Raw genomic sequence first — 19607 nt, forward strand, 5'->3', positions numbered from 1 at the left:
TCATAGCAAGCATCTTTCTCAATTCACAGATGAAAACACTTTAGGACCAGAGAGGAGAAGTGACTTGACCTAAGTCCCTTGGTGACTTAGCAGCCAAGCTTGGACTGGAACATGGGTTTCCTGACTTAAAGCCATGATGACCCAGAGCCCTACAAGGATCAACATAAATCACTCTTGTCTATGAAAACATTTGTCCTATTTTAATAAAGAAAATATTTATTTATTTTTTTGAAAGGCAAAGTTACCTAGAGACAGGGATAGACAGAGAGAAAGAGATATTCCAGCCTCTCGTTCACTGTCTTTCTGTGCCTGATTTGCTTCCCTTACTCATCTCTGGTTCCATTCTTTTTTTTTTGCAAATGTCAGGATTTCATTCTTTTTTATGGATGAGCAAAATTCCATTGTGTATATATACAACATTTGCTTTCCCTATTCATCCACTGATAGACATCTAGGTTGGTTCCATATCTTGGCCATTGTGAATAGTGATGCTTGAACATGGCAGAGCAGTTATCTCACATACTGATTTCATTTGGCCACAACAGCTGGGGTGGGGTGGGCCAAGGCTGGGGGTGCCTGGAACTCTATCTAGGTTTCCCACATGGGTGGCAGGGGCCCAAGTACCTGGGCCATCTTCTGCTGATGGCTGGATTGGAGACGGAGCAACTGGGACTTAAACCAGCATTCATATGGGTTGCCAGTGTCACAGGTGAGGGCTTCACCCACTTCACCACAACACTGGCCCCTATACTTTGTCCTTGAACTGATAATCTATTTATTTTACCTGTTCCTGCTTTCTTAGTGACGAGCTCTGCCTTTATCCAAATGGTATTTCCCGTTGCCCATGGACACAGTGTGATTGTATTCATTTTGTTTTTATTTTAAAGTTGCTTTTTTTCATGTTTAAAATACTCTGTGGATATATTGAGGGCCTATAATGGAAACAGTTAAATAAACATGCATTAGTTTGCAAACATAAATGTCAACCAAGGCAGGATCCTTTAATGTGTTGATAAGTGATTCACTGAATGAGTTCCACTGCTTATTTACCAACTAACTTTAACTCGTATCTTCTGAAATACATTTTGCATTCTTAAAAAAATTATACAAGACATTAGAGCATCAGTTGTCTATGGGATGAAAATTGATTTGAGGTCACGAAGGGAAGCTTTCTGGGATGATGAATGTTTTACATCTTGATCACAGTAGCAATTGTCTGAAGGTATGCATTTTCCAGAACTTAGGTATTTCATCATATGTAAATTTTAATTCTTTAAATAGTTTTAGAATTCATTGATTTGTATACACATTTATGTGCTTCATTGTTATAATAAAAACAATTTAAAGGAAAAAAACACACAAATTAACATTTGTACAGATCGTTGTATCTACTAAAGTGGGAGCTCTTTTTTTATTGTTAAAAAGATTTATTTATTTATTTGAAAAGCAGAGTTACAGAGAGAGAGGGAGAAACAGATTAAGAGGTCTTCTATTTAGTGGTTCACTCCTCAAATGGCTGCAATGGCCAGGGCTGGGGTAGGCTGAAGCCAGGAGTCTAGAACTCCATCTGGGTCTCCCACATGAGTGGCAGGAGCCCAAGCACTTGGGCCATCTTCCGTTGCTTTCCCAGGCGCATTGGCAGGGAGCTGGGTTGGAAGTGGAGCAGCTGGGACCCAAACCTGGGTCCATATGGGAGGCTGGTATCGTAGGCAACAACGTAACCCACTGTGCCAAAACATGGAACCCATCTAGGAGCTCTTAACATCTGTTGTTCTTTTTATTTCACAAGTACTTAGTGAGTACCTAATGCGTGCCAGGCCCTAGCACTTCTAGCATGTAAATGGAATCTCTTCCCTCATGGAACATGAGGCACATACTAAACATGTAAATAAATAAATCATACAGATAGTGACAAGAGCAATGTGTTGCAGAGTGACCAAAGGAGAGATGGTTTTGTATTATCTGGGGTGGCCAGGAAGGGTCTCCGTTGAAGATCAGGTTCCCTGGAAACCCGACTCTGAGATGGAGGATAACATGGAGGGTTTGTGTGGAGCCCTTTCTTTTTCTTTCTTTCTTTTTTTTTAAGATTATTTTTTGAAATTCAGAGTCTCTCTCTCTCTCTCTCTCTCTCTCACACACACACACACACACACACAGAGAGAGAGAGAGAGAGAGAGAGAGAGGAAAGGATCTTCCATCTGCCTGGTCACTCCCTAAATGGCCGCAATGACCAGAGCTGGGCTGATCTGAAGCCAGGAGCCAGGTGCCTCTTCTGGTTCTGCCACATGGGTGCAGGGTATCAAGGACTTGGGCCATCATTTGCTGCTTTCCCAGGTGCATCAGAAGTGGAGAGGCTGGGACTCACAGGCACCCATATGGGATGTTGGTGCCACAAGCCAGGGCTTTACCTGCTGTGCCACAGCACTGGCCCCCAGACCTCTTTCTTTAGGGAAGAATAGGAAAAGGGATTGGGCAGAAGAGAAACTGAGCTGTTATGTAGCCACAGCAAATCCTCAGTCTCCAAAGGCCTAATGACCCTGTGTTGGGGTCACAGATAGAACCTTTACAGATTATCTTATTGGTCAATATGGCATGCAGGCTGCTTTGGGGGTATAGCTGGGTGAGGTGGACAGCTGAGGCAAATCTCTGAAGGGAGCCCAGCTGTGACTTGACAGTTGTCAATGCTCTCAGCAAATAGGGGGATGATTCTCTGTGCTCCCGTCTTGAAAGTGGACATCTCTGAACAGGTAGTACTGGAGCTGAAACCTTGATGATGGAATCCCCTTTAATTATGAGATAGATTTTATGTTTATCCTCATTTTGTATCCCCGTTTACCTCTGGGATATTCGGAGCTAAGTGGCTTGTTCCAAGTCTCATAGCTGCCAGGAAGCAACACTTTGGTTCTCTTAGCCCAAGGCTTCTTGTAGTATGAGTTGCCTATAGCTTGTTGCATTTATGTCTATACTCATGAAAGTTCCAAGGGCATGCCTTCCAGTAAACACTTTCCTAGAGGATTTGGGCACAATGCCAAGAGAATATAGGGTGAGGCTCTTTGCCTTTCACTGAACAGTACAATGACAGAGCAAAGTCTATAAAGCCACATTTTCATCTTGGTTCAGATGGTCAGATCTCTTTCTGCAAAAACCGAGGTTTAGAATCGAAAAGGTTTTCAAGTAACATGCTGGCAACTTAGCTAAAAGAGAAACAAATGGGACAAATAGCTCTAGATGTTACTTGTTCCAAAAGTCAAAAGGCTATGCCAAACAATTGCAAATATTTTCAGCTTTCTAATCCCTAGTCTTTCTTTGGTTTCAGGTGTAAGTATAGGGTATGGGAGTGCAATGGTTATAATAGTTGCTCAAAATATTTTCCATCTCTGTCTTTCAATCTTTAACCCATTTGGCCAATTTGCTGTTTAGGCTGGGCTTCAGTGAGACAATGACTTATATCTCAAGTTCATTTGTTAATTTCAAAGTGGATTTGCATGAGTTATTTCATGCAGTCCTTGCAGAAACATTGGCAAACATGAATACTTGTTACCCTTTTATTGGTAAAAAACCGAAACCCCTGAGACATTAAGAAACTCAGGTGCATCCTCTGAGCTCAAGTTCTTTGTTGATGAGATCATATATGGTTTCCATGGCCTCTCCACTCCCAGAGCTCTGGGCTAGACTTCTTGGGGTGAGGGTGGGAAGTGTTTGAGAACAAGGAAGACATGGGAATTGGCAGAGAGTAGATTACTGCTTTCAACTATTGGTGCAAGTCTTGTTTGATTTTCCTTGGCCCTCGATTTTCTCATTGAAGCAACAGAACTGAAGTGGGTTGCTTTCTGGGACTTTCCTCAGCTCCAAGATTCTCTGGTTTTAAGGAAATGGCAAAGAAAAAAAAATGACAAACCAGAACAATGAGACAGCAGTAAGAGCAAGGAATTAGCACAGTGTCCCCAGTCTGTAGCCATCATGACCCTTTTCGGATTTTCGCCAGCGACTGGAGTGCCTTCATTTTGAACAGTCACTGCTCAGGTGGGTGCTGGCTTTCTTGCTGCTAATATCACTGTTTCACACATAATGGCAAACAGACTGAAGAGATCAAATTAAATCCATTTCCACTTTAGGATGGGAAATCTGTTTGGAACAATCAAGCAGGCTTGGAGCAGCAAGCATGGGTTTTCAATTGCCATCAAATGGTAAATTGCTTAGCGTCAATTGGCATTAAGTGGGCCGATTTGTACCCAATTAATATACCGTGGTTGGAAAGGAAGAAACCCATTTCATTTAGCTAGATTGTTCTTCTCCAGGTTCCTCCTCCATGGAGCTCCAAGCAGTGTGCAGACATTCTTAGTCCATTAACCCCTACCCATTGTGAGCCACACCCTCCCTGGTTGGGAGCGACAGGTTTGGAGATGTTCACTTCACTGTCTCTCATACCTCAGAGTCCCATTTAGGCGATGATTACCGCAGGGCCCCAGTGAAACACATTAGTGGCGTAAATGAGTTAATGCAGCTTCCAGAAGCATTTCATTTCTAATGAGAGCTCAGCTTTGGCCCTGAAGAAAGCTGACTTACTATTAGCCAGGAGGCTAAATTATTAGACCAAGCCACTCCCCGAATTTGCCTAGAAGACTCCTGCTGCGGACGCTGACGGATCAAAATAGTGCTGGGGTAGCAAGTTGGACATGTAAAAACCTCAGTGGCTCTGTGAGATCTAGAAAATCCTTTGACAATGATAAACAATCACAGTGGAGACATAGGTCATCCAGCCACTGCCTGCCAACATTCTGGCACCCAGGGGCTCAGCTAAATCCATGCTCGAGAGACTTCCCAGATGAAAGAACGTGGTGTGAGCCCATGCTGACCAACAGGAGGTAGATGAGAAAAGACAGCAGCCTAATTTTCACATCCATAGATTTTATGCTCCCTTTAGTTGATAATTTATATTTGTATAGACGCCTTCCAATTCTGGATTCTGAATGGCTTTGCTGGTTTGTTTGTACAGATACTGCTTCCTAGAAGCAGTTGGCTCTCTCTGTAAACACAATCTGACTGTCTGCATTCAAATGAAAGCATGTCACTCACTTCTGACTTGGTCATGCTAAGCCATAGCATACTTGAATGACTTTTCCATTTTTTAAGGGTACAAAAATGTGGCCTATAATATTCCCAGATGAATCCTTTAATCTGAATCAATTTTGTTGCGAGATGGCTCTGTAGCTGCATTTACTCCAAGGTTTGTTTGGGAACAGAGACACATGAGGTTAGACTAATACAAACACAGGTGATGCTGCTTTCTCTCTTTCAATTTACATCTAAAATGTCTCTTCCCTATCTTACCATGTGTTCGCTCAAGGAAATTTCTGAAGAGTGAAAGAGGTGCATGAAATCATTTTGTAAATTGCTAAGCTCCATACGCGTGTAGGCGTCTATCGTTCCCATGGACAGGGTGGCTTCCTATTGCAGAACGGATTCTGTGTCTGGGGTCAGAAGGCCTGGGTTTGAGTCCTCATGCTGCAAGGTAGAGGCAGTGAGATCTTAGACATGTCCCTACACCTCAGTTTCTCAACCTAAAATGGAGACGCAACTCTTGTTTGCTTAGGATAGCTGTTTAAGGAGGATGGACATTTGTCCAGCCTTGGTTGGCAAGGTTGAGGTTCCTGCCTCCCAGTTGGAGACAGTGGTCTTTCCAAGTGCAGAGTTCAGTGCCTAGATGGAAGACCATGGACAGGATTGTTGTAAGGGTCACACATGACAGGGCATACAAACCAGCCCCAGCCTTCGTACCTCCGAGAGGTCAGACGAATGCATATAAAAATCCATGCAAGAACTTGCTGGAATTTTGTTCTCTCCAACATGTAATTCCCAGGACTGCATGAAACTGGTGCTAGTGGGATCTAGTTACTGAACCTAAGATGCTGTTTCCCATCTTGGAGGATCCCCAGAAATATGAACTGCTTCTATCTCAGCCACCCAGGTGTTAGAGTTATTTGTACACAGGCTGTACTATGCCTTAGGCTAGAGTCTCTCAGTATTGGTACCGTTGACATTTTGCACCTAATATTTCTTTGCGTTGGAGATAGGCCTATGCATTATAAGATGTTCAACAACACCCCTGGCCATGATCCACTGGATACCAGGGCAATCTCCGTTAATGGTTACAATCAACAATGTCTCCAGACATCGCCAAATGAGCTCTGAGGGGCAAAACCGTCCTTGGTTGGGACGACTGACTTAGACTGTAAGCCCTATGAGATCAAGTTCTATTTATTACCAGGTTATATCCTGGCAACAACTTAGCATGGTATCCAGCCCTATGCACTTGACAAATTTTGGCTGGGGGAAATTGAACTAAACATCCACATTTCATTTCAGTGTGAGAGCCACCTCCTGCCAAGTTTTAAATCTCAGTTAAAGAGGCCAGATTGAAAAGCAGACGAAGCATGATGTCGCTGTTGCGACTCAATGGGGAGACACTTGTCAGCAAAGAATATAAGTTCCCAGCACCACCTGATGCAGATTTTAAAGAGGTAATTGAATCTGTCCCAGACTGCTGCGGGATGCCTAAGCACTCGGATTTAAGGAGCAAGGAATTCATTTGCACCTGTCTGTCCCTTTTCATGCCACCCCACTCTTCCTTTTTGCCACCTTTTTTAGCCACAGATTTGCTTGCAATATAATTTTCCATTTGGTTTTCGGTTCTTGACCTTTTCATGTCTCAGATTTCTTGCAGGTTTTCTGACAACCCTATGGGAGTTGTCATTTGTGCTGGTAGCCAGAGACTCCCTGGATCCCTGCAGATCCAGGCAGGAAGAACAGGAAGGGTGCTGGGGGTGTCTAATCATCCTCATGAACGAGGGGCTACTGACTCAGAACTGTACCCCCTGTGATTTTAGTGGGTAGATGGACCGGCGGTTCCCAGAGGTGCCAGTTCAGGGGCACATCCCCTGAGTGTGTCCAGTCAGCCTGTGGAGCTCCTTGCCACCCTGTATGAAAGGCGACACACTCAGAAGGCAGGGAGTTCTCTCCAGGGAGTGTTTCCTCTGAAGCACAAAGGTGTTTGCTTTTCCAAGCCCTCACGCCTTTCTCTATCCTCCTTCACAGTAAAATGCCCTGAGAGAGTGATTGAGATTAGTTGCCCCAGTTCCCCAGGTCTCACTTTCCTCGAACCCACCCTAATCAGAATCTCACCCACTTCACTTGGCAGAAAATTGCTCTTGTCAAGGTCACCATGACCTGCCAGTTGCTAAATGCATGGTCAATTTGCATCCCCATCTCACTTGATCTATCAGCAGCACTTAACTTGGGCGATCATCTGTCTTCTCGGAGACACTTTCTGCACTTGACTCTAAGGACACCATGCTCTTTGTTTCTCCTCCTCCTTCCCAAGGCTGTTTCTCCTTCGTGACCACTGCTGGTTCTCCCTCAGCTTCTCGCACCTTGCCAGTACTCTACAACTTCCCTCCGCATTGCCCCTCACCCCACATGCCTTTCCTCTCTTCTAGGCAGTGGTCTCATGGCTTTAACTACAACTTGTTGGCAACTCATATTTATTCAGCCTGAACAGCTTTCCTGAATGCCAGTATCCCATGTCGAACTGCCTATCTCTACTTGGATGACTAATAGGATCCTAAAAATTGCCTATGTAACAACTCTATTTGGGTGACATTTAGGATCCCAAAAACTAAAAACGTAACATCTCCAAAACAGAATTCCTGATCTCCTTTGCCTCAAAACTTACCCCCCATGTTCTACTCCATGAACAAATAGCAAATCTTTTCTTCCAGCTTCCCAAGCTCACGACTCAATCGAGTTCTTTCTCTCAGATCCACATCTCATCCTTCAGCAAAGCCTGTAGCCCCTGTGGGTCTACCTTCAAAGAAACACCCAGGACCCAACCATTCCTTACCACTATCACCACTCACCACCTCAGCTCAAGTCACCACTGTCCTGGAAGATTGCACTAAGCAGACCTCTGGTTTTGGCATTCCATCCTCGCTTATTACTCTGGCCATATTTTCCATATGGCAACTAGGATGATGCCTTCAATCCATAGATGCCAGATCTCGTCACACTTCAGGTCCACGTCCTCCAAAGGCATCCTTCTTACTCAAAGCAAAGCCCGAAGGTCTACCCATACCCTACACAATTCCTACCTCAGGGCCACTGCTATTGCTGCAAACTCCTCTCTTGCCACTGAGCTCAACCCATCCCTGCCCACTGCCTTCCTGCTCCATTTTCCTCCTTGTTATTCTCGTCCTCAAGTGCACCAAGCGTTGCCCTGTCTCAGAGCTTTTGTATAGACTGTTCCTTTTGCCAGGGTTGCTTTGCATGAATCACTTATTCACCTCTTTCGGGTCAGTCATCCTCCTCTCCATAGCATTCCCTGACAATCCTATCTAAAATGCTGATTTCCCCATGACTTTTGATGGCACTACCCTGATTTCTTTACATCGTTGAAACCATATTTGTTCCTGTTTTACTTTCTTGAATGGTGACCTCCTATACAATAGAACCTCCATAAGTTTAAGAACTTTGTCTTTTCTTCACTGTAGCAACCCTGAAATTTTAACACCTCATAATATTATAACAATATGGGAGTTCAATATCTATTGAATGAATGAATGTACTCCTACAGCTATAAAGATTCGAATAACAAAGTGACCTTTGTCAACAAATTCGTGAAATATTAGAGGGTGGTGATGCTACTTTTATTGTTTTGTTTAATTTTGGAGGAAAAAGACAGTGATAAAAACAGAGAGAGAGAGAGAGAGAGAGAGCAAGAAGAGACAGAAAGAGAGAGATCCTGTCTGCTAGTTTCACTCCCAAATGCCTGCAATGACCAGAGCCAAAATCAGGGACTGGGGCCTCAATCCAGGCCTTCCACGTGAGTGACAGGAACTCAATACTACAGTCATCGCTGCTGCCGTCCAGGGTCAGCATTAGCAGGAAGCTGGAGTCAGGACCCACATCTGAGAATCAAACCCAGGCATGCAAAAGCAGGATGCTGGTGTTCTAACCTGTGGACACATGAATAACGGCTAGGCTCAACCTGCCCAAGTGATACTTCTTTATTAAAATAAACTATCTGAGTTTGAAAACAAGACTACATATACTGTTATCTCTCTTTCCAATGTAAAATGTGATTTTTTTTTTTTTTAGTTGAAAATCAGAGATTTGAGTTTGGTGAACACTTCCAACTCCAGCATTCTGCTAATGTGTTGATGAACCAAGGTGTCTTTTATTATGTCCAGGCTAACTCAACGATGATTGATTTCTCTCCACTACATGCCAGGCTCTGCGGGGAAACAGAATTACAGGTTGCTAGGATAAGATCCTGACTTTAAGATGCTTGCAGACATTTAGGAATAGGGAATTTAGGCCATAATCTGCTTTCCAAATTTAAAAAATGTTGATAAATGGTAAAATGCTCTAATTGCGGGAGACCAGGATAAGCACCTGGCTCCTGCCTTCGGATCAGCACGGCGCACTGGCCGCAGCATGCCGGCCGCAGTGGCCATTGGGGGGTGAACCAACGACAAAAGGAAGACCTTTTTCTCTGTCTCTCTCTCTCACTGTCCACTCTGCCTGTCCAAAAAAAAAAAAAAAAAAAAAAGCTCTAATTGCAATTGAGAGAGAGGTTAGTCCAGATGAGAACGCTAAAGTGCCCAGGTAGATTGCGTGTCAACCCTGCTTCAAAGGACAGTGCCAGGACAAGATACACTCACATGGTTCAAAGAGTGCAATTTTTTAAAAGTTTTATTTATTTATTTGAAAGTCAGAGTTACACGGGGAGAGAGAGGAGAGAGAGAGAGAGAGGTCTTCTATCTGCAGGTTCACTCCCCAATTGGCCTCAATGGTCTGAGCTGTGCTGATCCAAAGCCAGGAGCCAGGAGCTTCTTCTGGGTCTCCCACTCGGGTACAAGGGCCCAAGAATTTGGGCCATCTTCCACTGCTTTCCCAGGCCACAGCAGAGAGCTGGATTGGAAGTGGAACAGCCAGGACTTGAACTGGCACCCATATGGGATGCCGGCACTGCAGGTGGTAACTTTACCCACTATGCCACAGTGCAGCCCTAGTAAATTATTTCTTTAAAAAAAGATTTGTGTATGTAGATATATTGGTAAAAATTCTTCCAGAATTCTTTTTTTAAAAAAAATTTATTTATTTATTTTAAAAGTCAGAATTAGAGAGAGAGAGAGAGAGAGAGGTTTTTCATCTACTGGTTCACTCCTCAGATAGCCACAATGAAACCAGGAGCCAGGGGCTAAAGGACTCAGACCATCTTCTGCTGCTATACCAGGTACACTGGCAGAGAGCTGGATTGGAAGTGGAACAGCCAGGACTTGAACTGGCACCCATATGGGATGCCGGCACTGCAGGTGGTAACTTTACCCACTATGCCACAGTGCAGCCCTAGTAAATTATTTCTTTAAAAAAAGATTTGTGTATGTAGATATATTGGTAAAAATTCTTCCAGAATTCTTTTTTTAAAAAAAAAATTATTTATTTATTTTAAAAGTCAGAATTAGAGAGAGAGAGAGAGAGAGGTTTTTCATCTACTGGTTCACTCCTCAGATAGCCACAATGAAACCAGGAGCCAGGGGCTAAAGGACTCAGACCATCTTCTGCTGCTATACCAGGTACACTGGCAGAGAGTTGGATTGGGAGTAGAGCGTCTGGCTCTCCCACTGGTGCCCACACAGGACGCTGGCATCGCAGGTGGTGACTTCACTTGCTACATTATAACGCTAGCCCCAAAGAGTGCCACATGGATCCATGCTCTAAGTGAGATGAAGACAAAGTGCAGTGGGAATTCTGAAGCTGGAACAATCACTGTGTTTGGTTTATTGCTCAACGAAAGAACCTGGAAGGTAGGGGAGTGGGGCAGTGAGAACAAAGGGCCCTCTAGACAGAGGGAGGAAGCAGTCTTTTGAGCTCAGCTGTGCAGTCTTTTGCTAGAAATGCCCTGCCAGAGCATGAGTAGAATATGGAACAGGGAGAGGGCGGAAGTTGGAAATAGGGCTTGAAGGGGAAGCCAAAGCATGGTGGGCATTATTATCATTTCTGCCGCTGCTGCTGTTTGCTTTTCCAAAGTGAGAGGATTGATAAACAGGTGCCCGATAGTTTTCATAATGAACAGCGAAAACGATGTTCCAACTCTTGTAATTCTCACTTGCTATGTATGCCTGCACAAAGGATTTTGGAATCCTGGAAGAGGATTGGTTTATTTATAGCAACTTTTCTGGTGTATTTCCATGTTTCCTTCAATGTTTGAAAATTGATAATCCACGCGACATCTATAGAAGCTCTCTATTAGCCGCCTACCAGAACAGCTATGGCTCTCCCCTGATGGATAACAGGGTTTACTGTAAGTGCCTGTTCATGATCATGATGGAATTTCTCCCGCTCTTTCACTTTTCCCATCAAGCTCACATCTGCTGACCTCCAGGGTTTGATAAAAGGTCTCTCTCATTAGCTCAAGCAGCTCGAGCTCCGTCTGAACAGGATTCCAGGAAGGATGGCTGCGGACTGAATAACAGTCTGTCTTTCTAAATAACATGAGACTCGAGTGCTTAAAGGAACCCTGCGTGCTGGTAGTCAGACACAGCGATCTGCTAGGATCGGTACAGCCCACAGTGCAGACTATTATGACAAAAACTCGTCGTTCAATTCTGGGCTCCTGCAGGAAAAATACAGCTGACATGTGCCTGTATCTACAGCCTCTTTTAATACCATTTTAGCACGAGGGCAGTTGCAAAGCCAAGGTCATTGAAGGAGTTACAGATGCAGAGAATTTCAGAGCTGGGTGACATTATTTAAGGGGTTGCAGGCTAACAAAGGTCAGTGGCAGGCAGAGCTTGAACTTCTATGTGGGAAGGTAATCACCTCCCAGTGATCTCCTGCAGTGAATTTCCTGATTGTCTGGGATTTGGCTCTTGGGCTCCTTAAGAACCTCTGAAACTTGGACCCTCTTAGAAAAAGCTCTAACTGCCTCAGTAGGCCTGAGCTTGGCCTGCCAGGCTACCGAGGAGTTTCTGTGTCTGTATTCTGGATTTTTGCACCCCGCCTAACTGCCTTGTTGGGGCTCAATGTATCTTAGTTCTTTTCCATTCCATTGAAAAACACACTAGCTTAGCTGAATTGCTGTGGTTTGGGGAAGAGGTTGGATATTTGATGCAGGGAGTTTGCAAATAGTCGCATAATTCCCCAAGTGTTGGAGGGTTGGAGAAAGAAGTATTAAGAAGAGATGGGAGAGTAACTGGAAAGAAAGACAATAGGTAGGGGAAAAGTCAGGGAAAGATCATATTTAAAGGCACAAAATGAGTTCCTGTTTAAATGCAACCATGAATCCAGACTGCTTCACGTGTGTGCAACCTGTGTAAGTGATTATGCAAATTCACTCAAAAGAGGGAAGGGAGGGAGCAGGGGAGGCATGGTTGAAATGGAAGTCTTCTGAAAGATTCCTTACAGACCTTTCCTTCCCCATCGGAGTTTGAATGCTACGGATCGCATTTGTGCTAGTGCCCTCGGAGAGAGGAGGCATTAGGCCTGAGGAGCCGCAGGGAGGCAGCTCCCAGCGCAGCAGCAGATGGGGACTTAGCTCCCACCCTAAACAGGTGGAGTCAAATCCCATGATATTTGCTCAGCCAGAAAGCAAGTATCAGGGGGAATCAGTTCACTATTGTTCCTTCATTTTCCTGTGGAAATCTCTCAAAAGTAGTAATTCCATTGTCAACCAAGCCAGAGACTCGTGGGTAGCCCAGACACCTCACCTGCTTCCCGGGGTCCCTGGCGGCTCCAGCAAACAGAGCAGTCCGCAGTATGACTTCCTTTCCCGCACTGGTGCCCCAGAGGGAGGCAGAAAGCAGATCATCTTGGGTACCAGCTGATAGGGCTGCTGGGGCCCCTCTGCTCGGGCTTTGTCCCTGCTTCCCAAGCTGGCCCCGTGCAACCTGGACAAGTTGGGGCTGGGGCTCAGACACCAGGATGCCTGGGAGCTACACCCGTTAGAGTCTCTGGCACCATGCCAGGCCAGAGCGGCCTGCTGCGTGCAGGAAATATTGAACATTCTGAGTCTTAAAGAGGGAACCTGGAACGGTTCCAAGATTACACTTAATACATCTGCTGGAGCTACAGAGGAGAGAGCCTGGGGATCTGCAGAAATAACCCTTGCAGGGCCGGCAGCACACACAGCATCCCCACGGCACAGGTAACAAGTGAGAAGAAAAACACCCCTTATCTCCGGGAGCACAGGCAATTTCCTCAGCCCGTTTGTATGCGCGATCTCTTTGTTCTCCAAGATTCTGAAGGGTAGGGGGGACTGTTATTTGGGCAAGTTGCTAGATTAAACCTCTGTACGCTTCCCACAGCACCTCCCTTAGCCAGTTGTCCAGTGAATGGCAAACGAGTAGATGGAGGAGTGAATGGTCACACTTCCCTTTTTACAGGGGATAGAAACTGACTCAGTTGTTATGTTCATTGAAAAGCACTGACCTCCTCTATGGAGTACTTGGGACATTCTAGGCACCAGGTTAGAGCCTGGCAAGACAAGGTCCCCTCCACTGCGATGCTCATTGTGTGGAAGCTGAGATGGCCAGAAACATGGAACTAATAAGTAATTGTGCAATACAATACAAGCTCGATTTGGGGTGACTACAGAAGGCTTCCATAGACAAAAGAAAGACTGACCCCAAGCAAGAGGACAAGAAAGGGACTTGCCGATGTCCTAAGAAGTTGTACTGGAACCACTGTCTTGTGCTGACTCATCCTTTGTTTTGCCTCTCTGCTGACCAGGAAAGCGAGTGGTCTCTCTGTTGCATCTCTAACCCCCAAGTCTACCCCTTGACGGTACCACTTTGTTCCTGAAGCTCTTCTATTGGAAGCATTTGCTCTTTTGGCTGTAGGCCAAACGAGACGAATAAATGGATATCTTCCAGGGCAAGGACGATGATGTGAGTTAGCGATACAGGGTAGAGAGGGGATGCAGGTGGACCTGAGGACTTCAAACTCCTTGGGGGTTTGTGTGGAGTGAGAAGGTGCCTGGGGAGAGAGGAAATAAGAAGAAATTGAATAGATGATTGGTGACTGCTGAAAAGAAACATTGCTTTCACCATACGCTTTCCTTCCTCCGAGACATCACTGTATCAACATAAAAGCCTATATGTATATACATGCATGCCTGTATGTATATATGCACATATGTAAATTTGTGTGTATGTTCCCACATACATATGCATAAGCATAGCCTTTAAATTGGTCACCAGAATGGGATGCAAAGTTTTTAAAAGTTTTTTTTTTTTTTTTTACAACTTTATTTTCATTTTATGTAAAAGGTAGAGCTAGAGACAGAGAAGCATCCTCCACCCCCAGTTCACTCCCTGAATGCTCACAATGGCCAAGGCTAAGCCAGGCTGAAGCCGGGATCCTGGAACTCTGGCTGGGTCTGCCACATGGGGGCAGGGACCCAAGGACTTGAGGCATCGTTTGCTGCCTCCCAGGCTGCACGTCAGCAGGAAACTGGAAATGGAAGCTGAATAACCAGGACTGGAACTAGGTCCTTCGATATGGGATGTGGGCATCTCAGACGGTGACGTAAGTGCTGCACCAAATGCCTGCCCACCTTTTAAAAAACGTTCTCTATTTAGTTTAATATTATTTGAAAGAGAGACACAGAGAGACAGACGGAGAAAGATCGGATGCGAAGTTTTCACTAAAATCTGTAGTGGTGCTTGCCTGATGTTTGTGAACATGAGGCTTCATGGAGCTTGACAGCTGTGGGTTTCAAATTTTATTAAACTTCTGCCTTGTTCACAGTCTGATTTCTTTAAGGCCTTATCTAATTGCCTTGGGCCACAGGGGCTACCACCCTGGCCATGGGCAAAGATATAAATTTCACCACATAATTGAGGGAAAGTAATAAACTAATGTACAATAAATAGCAAAGGACTTTGATGATCTGTGTCCTTGAGGAAAAAGAATGGCTCATAAAAATAATTATTACATGATACATGCTTGCATTATTTATGCGGTACATGGATGCACTCCTCTCTACAAATGCTATTGGGCATTTGGATGTAATCACTGGAAATGCAGGCATTTCTAACAGTCTACATATGTGCTGATATGTCACCTCAACATCTGTCCACAGAAAAATGTGATTTTCAGCAGATTACTGAGTTCGAGGTGCTCGCAACCTGAGTGTGACAGTCACCTCCTCTGGGAAGGCTTCCATGGTTCTGCTGTCCCTCTCCTCTGTCACTCCTCCTTGTCTCTAGAGTACGGGACATGGGGCTTTACCTTTCTAACTCCTCTTCCCTTGAGGGGAGTGATAGGGCCCTAACTCACTTTTTTACCCCCAGATGTTTCTTGAATTAGAGAATGAATGAAGGGCCCATCATGATCTCCCATACCCGTCAATCTCGGTGCCTTGCACAGAGAAAACAACACAGTAAATAATGAGTGGACAGCTACACGTGAGCCAAGAGATTCAGATCAGCTGTGTTGGGTTACAAACCCTTTTGCTTGACTCTTAACACCTCCAGAGTCACTTTCACACTGCTTTTCCTACTGCAAGGGGAAAACATAGGTAAGGACCTCGAGGCACCAGGAGAAGGGGGTGAACGCCCCGGGTCCCCCTGGGAATGAGGCACAGAGCCTGGAGCTTGGGTGTCTTTCCTCGCCTTAGGCTTCCCTTGGCCTTTCTCTCTGTGTTAGAAGTCAACTGAGTATCCACATGTCCCAGGGCCTATGTAAATCCACATTCCAGAAACCCCAAAGCTTTTCTTCTGTTTCAGACCAAGAAGCTGAACAAGACGGATGCATTTTGATTTTATTTTATTTTGGTAATAAGCAGAATGTTTTGTATCGATCTCCCTCCTGTAACAGCAGGTTTGTCCTCCTGCAGACTCGCGGGATCTGTGGCCTCTCTCTCTCAACCCCTTCCCTCCAACTTCAGAGAGAGAATGTTTATCCTCCTCCTCTGTCTTCCCGCTCATTTATCTGATCACAGCTCTGTTCAGAAACCATCAGTTTTTCCAGAGTCTTGTGTTTCCTGCCTGCTATGCTTAGAATGTTATCGTGCTATTCCGATTTTGCTGTTTTCCCTCACACCATGTCCTTTTCACCATCCACGGAGCCCCCTGACCCTCATCCCCCACCCTCACCTTCATGGTGCATAGGCCTATTAAATGGGGTCCAGTCCAACTTCTGGCACCCAATAAATCTAAATTTTCAAGCTTGGGAAGCCAGGCTCACCCACCGGCACCCAGATAAATGAGTTCTCCGTGAGAAACCTACACTGATCATTACTCAAGGCTCGGCTGCGACCCCAGCACAGGGCTCCTGCCCAGGACAGTCACAGCCCCGCTCCGCTCCCTCACCCTCTGCACACTGAAATGCGCCCATGGCATGGGGACTTAAGCCTTCATCTCCGCTCTCCAATCTCCATGCAGAGGCTCGCAGGGGTGGGAGCCGGGACTCCAGCACCCAGCTGGCTCCCACGTCCTGCGCCTAGGCAGCGTTTTGAAAGGAGACTTAATACCCAGCACACGCATGTGCATGGCTCAGCTCGCCCACGGCCGAACAAAGAACCTCCGTGCAGAGGTTTCATTGTTTGCGACTAGCACCACCAATGAGGGCTTCTCTCCCTAGCCAGCCAGCAGCGAGGTCTTTCCGGGGGGTGCTGTTTCAACACCCCAAACCTAGCTCTTCCGTCGGATTGACAGCTGTCCCTAAATGGTCCACATCAGGGGAAAGGAGGGTTGGTGGGGCTGGGGGCATTTGAAATCAAGTTAGCTTTCTGGAAAACTGGTGGGAAGCCAGGGTGGCAGCGAGGGAATGGGGGGTCAGAGTGTGACTTCTTTCAGAGCTGGGCACACCTGCAGACCCAGAGCTGCCCCGGGAGGTTGGGGACTATTTGTATTTACTTATTTGCTATTTTGACTTGTGAAATTACCCCCTTTCACTGTGCCAGCCTCCTGCTTCTGCACAATCAAAATTAATTACAATGAATTAGAACCTTTATAAGCCACCCTTTGCCAGTACAAGGACTCCGAGACAGCCCCTCCTCTGGCCCCTTGCTGGTCCACAGCTTCAAATACAATCAGGAAATGCTTGTAGAAGACAAATATCTCTAAAAGAAAGCACCTATTTTTGGTTTCTATGGAATGACTCTGGGAGTTAATAGGCTGCTTCATGTGTTAGCTTGACTGGGATACATCACCCAGTTACATAACCACACACTAATCCAGGTGTTGCTGCGATGATGTTTTGTAAATATGGTTAACAGTTGTGTCGGTTGACTTTAAATAGATCGCCTTCTATGACGTGGGCGGGTCCTGTGTCATCAGTTAAAGGTTGTCAGAAACCAGGTTTCTCCGAGGAGAAAACATTCTGTCTGGAGACCGTAGCTTCCATGCTTGTTGGAGTTTCCAAGCTCTGGCTGCCCTGCCAGCCCCCACAATTGTGTGAGCCAATGCCGTGACACCACTCTGTATGAATCGGGTCTATTTCAGTCTCTGTCTCTCGCATCTGTGTGTCGCAGGTGGTTTCTCTGGAGAACGCCGGGTAATAGGGTATGTAGAAATTTCATGCTGAGTTCCAATGGTTCATGGTAAAGGACTTACAGGGCAGGATGACAGTTCTTTTTTAATTTAAAAAATTTTTTTTTTCTTTATTTGAAAGAGTTAAAGAGAGAAAGGGAGAGGGAGAGAGAGAGAGAGAGAGAGAGAGAGAGAGAGAGAGAGATCTTCCATCCATTGGTTCACTCCCCAAATGACTGCAATGGCCAGGGCAGGGCCAGGTTGAAGTCAGGAGCCAGAAGCTTCATTCGGGTCTCCCAAGTGGATGACAGGGGCCCGAGCACTTAGGCCATCTTCTGCTGGCTTTCCCAGGCCATTAGCAGGGATCTGGGTTGGAATTAGAGCAGCTGGGACTTGAACCAGCACCCATGTGGGATGCCAGCATCACAGGCAGCAACTTTACTTGCTACACCACAGTGTCAGCCCTCCCCTCTTCCGTTTCTAAGCACGAGACATTGTGCTTTTGCGCACTGCAGGAACTGAATGTGTCCATGGAAGTGACTAGAAACCCAAAGAAGCCCATTCCCACTTCTCAACCTCTGCTGCTGCACCTTCAACTCAGGGGAGACCGTTTGCCCCCTCCCACTGACACAGGACCCATCAGCCCAACCTGGCCACCCAGCTCTCGTGAGCGCCTTCCTACCCCACTGCCAAGCACTGATGCCCCCAGAAGCAGAGGATCCCGGCAGGTAACTTACCTCCTTAATGCTTGTCCCTGGAATGCTTCAGGACTGTGGGAGTTGTGCCATTCTTCTCTGGCCTCTTAGGATGATGTTCACCTTTTCCCCTTACCCAGTGGACCCTCTGTGGGAGTTCTAGGCTCTGATATTGTGGAGTATTTATGGTTTGGGGAATTAGACCCAGTTTGGGTCCTGATTTGCATATATGCTTTGAGAACCTGTTGAAGTCATGTAAATTTTCTGAGCCTCCATTTCCTCGTTAGTTAAATAGGGATGCAATGACTCATAGGGATAAATGAGGTTTACATAAAGCAAATATATAGTTATTGGTTTATGTTTAAATTAGCAACAAAACACTCTGTGTTTTGCATTGTTCTACCAGACTGATCCTGCCAACCTGGAAGCAAGATAGAATAGCCCCTGTGTTTCAATCAACCAAGCCATCCAACCAGCCTCCATCAGGCCATGTCCCTCTGTGGTTACCATCCCCTTCCTGTCTTCTTCTTTAAACAAAAACTCAGAGTTGTCAATACATCCAGCTTCCAGTGTCTCTCTCCCCGAACCCATTTTTTCCTCTATTTCCTGAACCCACGGTTCTCACAGCACCACTACAATCCTGGTGGAGGTTCACGCTGCCAGAAGGTGCAGCCGATTCTCATTCATCATCCTGCTTGGTCTTGCTGCAGTGTTAGCCCCAGCTGATCTCTGCTTCACCTTGAAGCAGTTTCTTCTCTGTCTCTGGGGCAGGAAGCCCTTTTAAATTCTCACACCTCCCTCACTGATAGCTCCTCTTTCATGTTTTCTGTGTCGTGTTTTCCTCGTCCATGACCTCTAAATTTTGGAGTGCTCCAGGGCTCAGTTATTAATTTACAAGCTTGGCAGGTGGGGTTCATCTAATAGTTTCAGTACCATCCACACATTGGTAACTATTTAATTTATCCATCAGGGCCCTCTGTCCTGAAACCTAGAGTCCTGTATCCACCTGCCGACTTGACATGTATGAGAGGATTTCTAGCAGACACCTGAAATTCACCATGTCCCAAAAATAAACTGATATTTCCCAGAAAACTGTTATTTTGAAGTTGTCCCTGCGTCCAAAAATGGCTATTTTATTCTACAATTTACACATCTCTAAAACCTCAGGGTCAACTTTTCCACCTCCTTTGTTATCTCACCCTATTTCCAATCCAAGGGCAAATGCTGCAGGTTCTATTTTCAAAACATACCCAGGATCTGACCACTTCTTGCTATTTCCACTGCCACAAGTGTCTGGTCCAGGTCATCACTTTCCAGTGTGCCTCCACACTGCCTCCCTACTTCCCTCTCTACTGTAGTGTATTCTCTACACAGTATC

The 19607-nt window shown here is 45.6% G+C and overlaps 1 pseudogene; it reads right to left on the reverse strand.

The window, feature by feature from the left end:
• Nucleotides 1–16163, reverse strand: part of LOC133763931 (THO complex subunit 1-like) — a 40574-nt pseudogene extending 24411 nt beyond the window's left edge.
• Nucleotides 16164–19607: the final 3444 nt, after the last annotated feature.

Source organism: Lepus europaeus, chromosome 7 (assembly GCF_033115175.1).
Source record: "Lepus europaeus isolate LE1 chromosome 7, mLepTim1.pri, whole genome shotgun sequence".
Classification (NCBI taxonomy): Eukaryota; Metazoa; Chordata; class Mammalia; order Lagomorpha; family Leporidae; genus Lepus; species Lepus europaeus.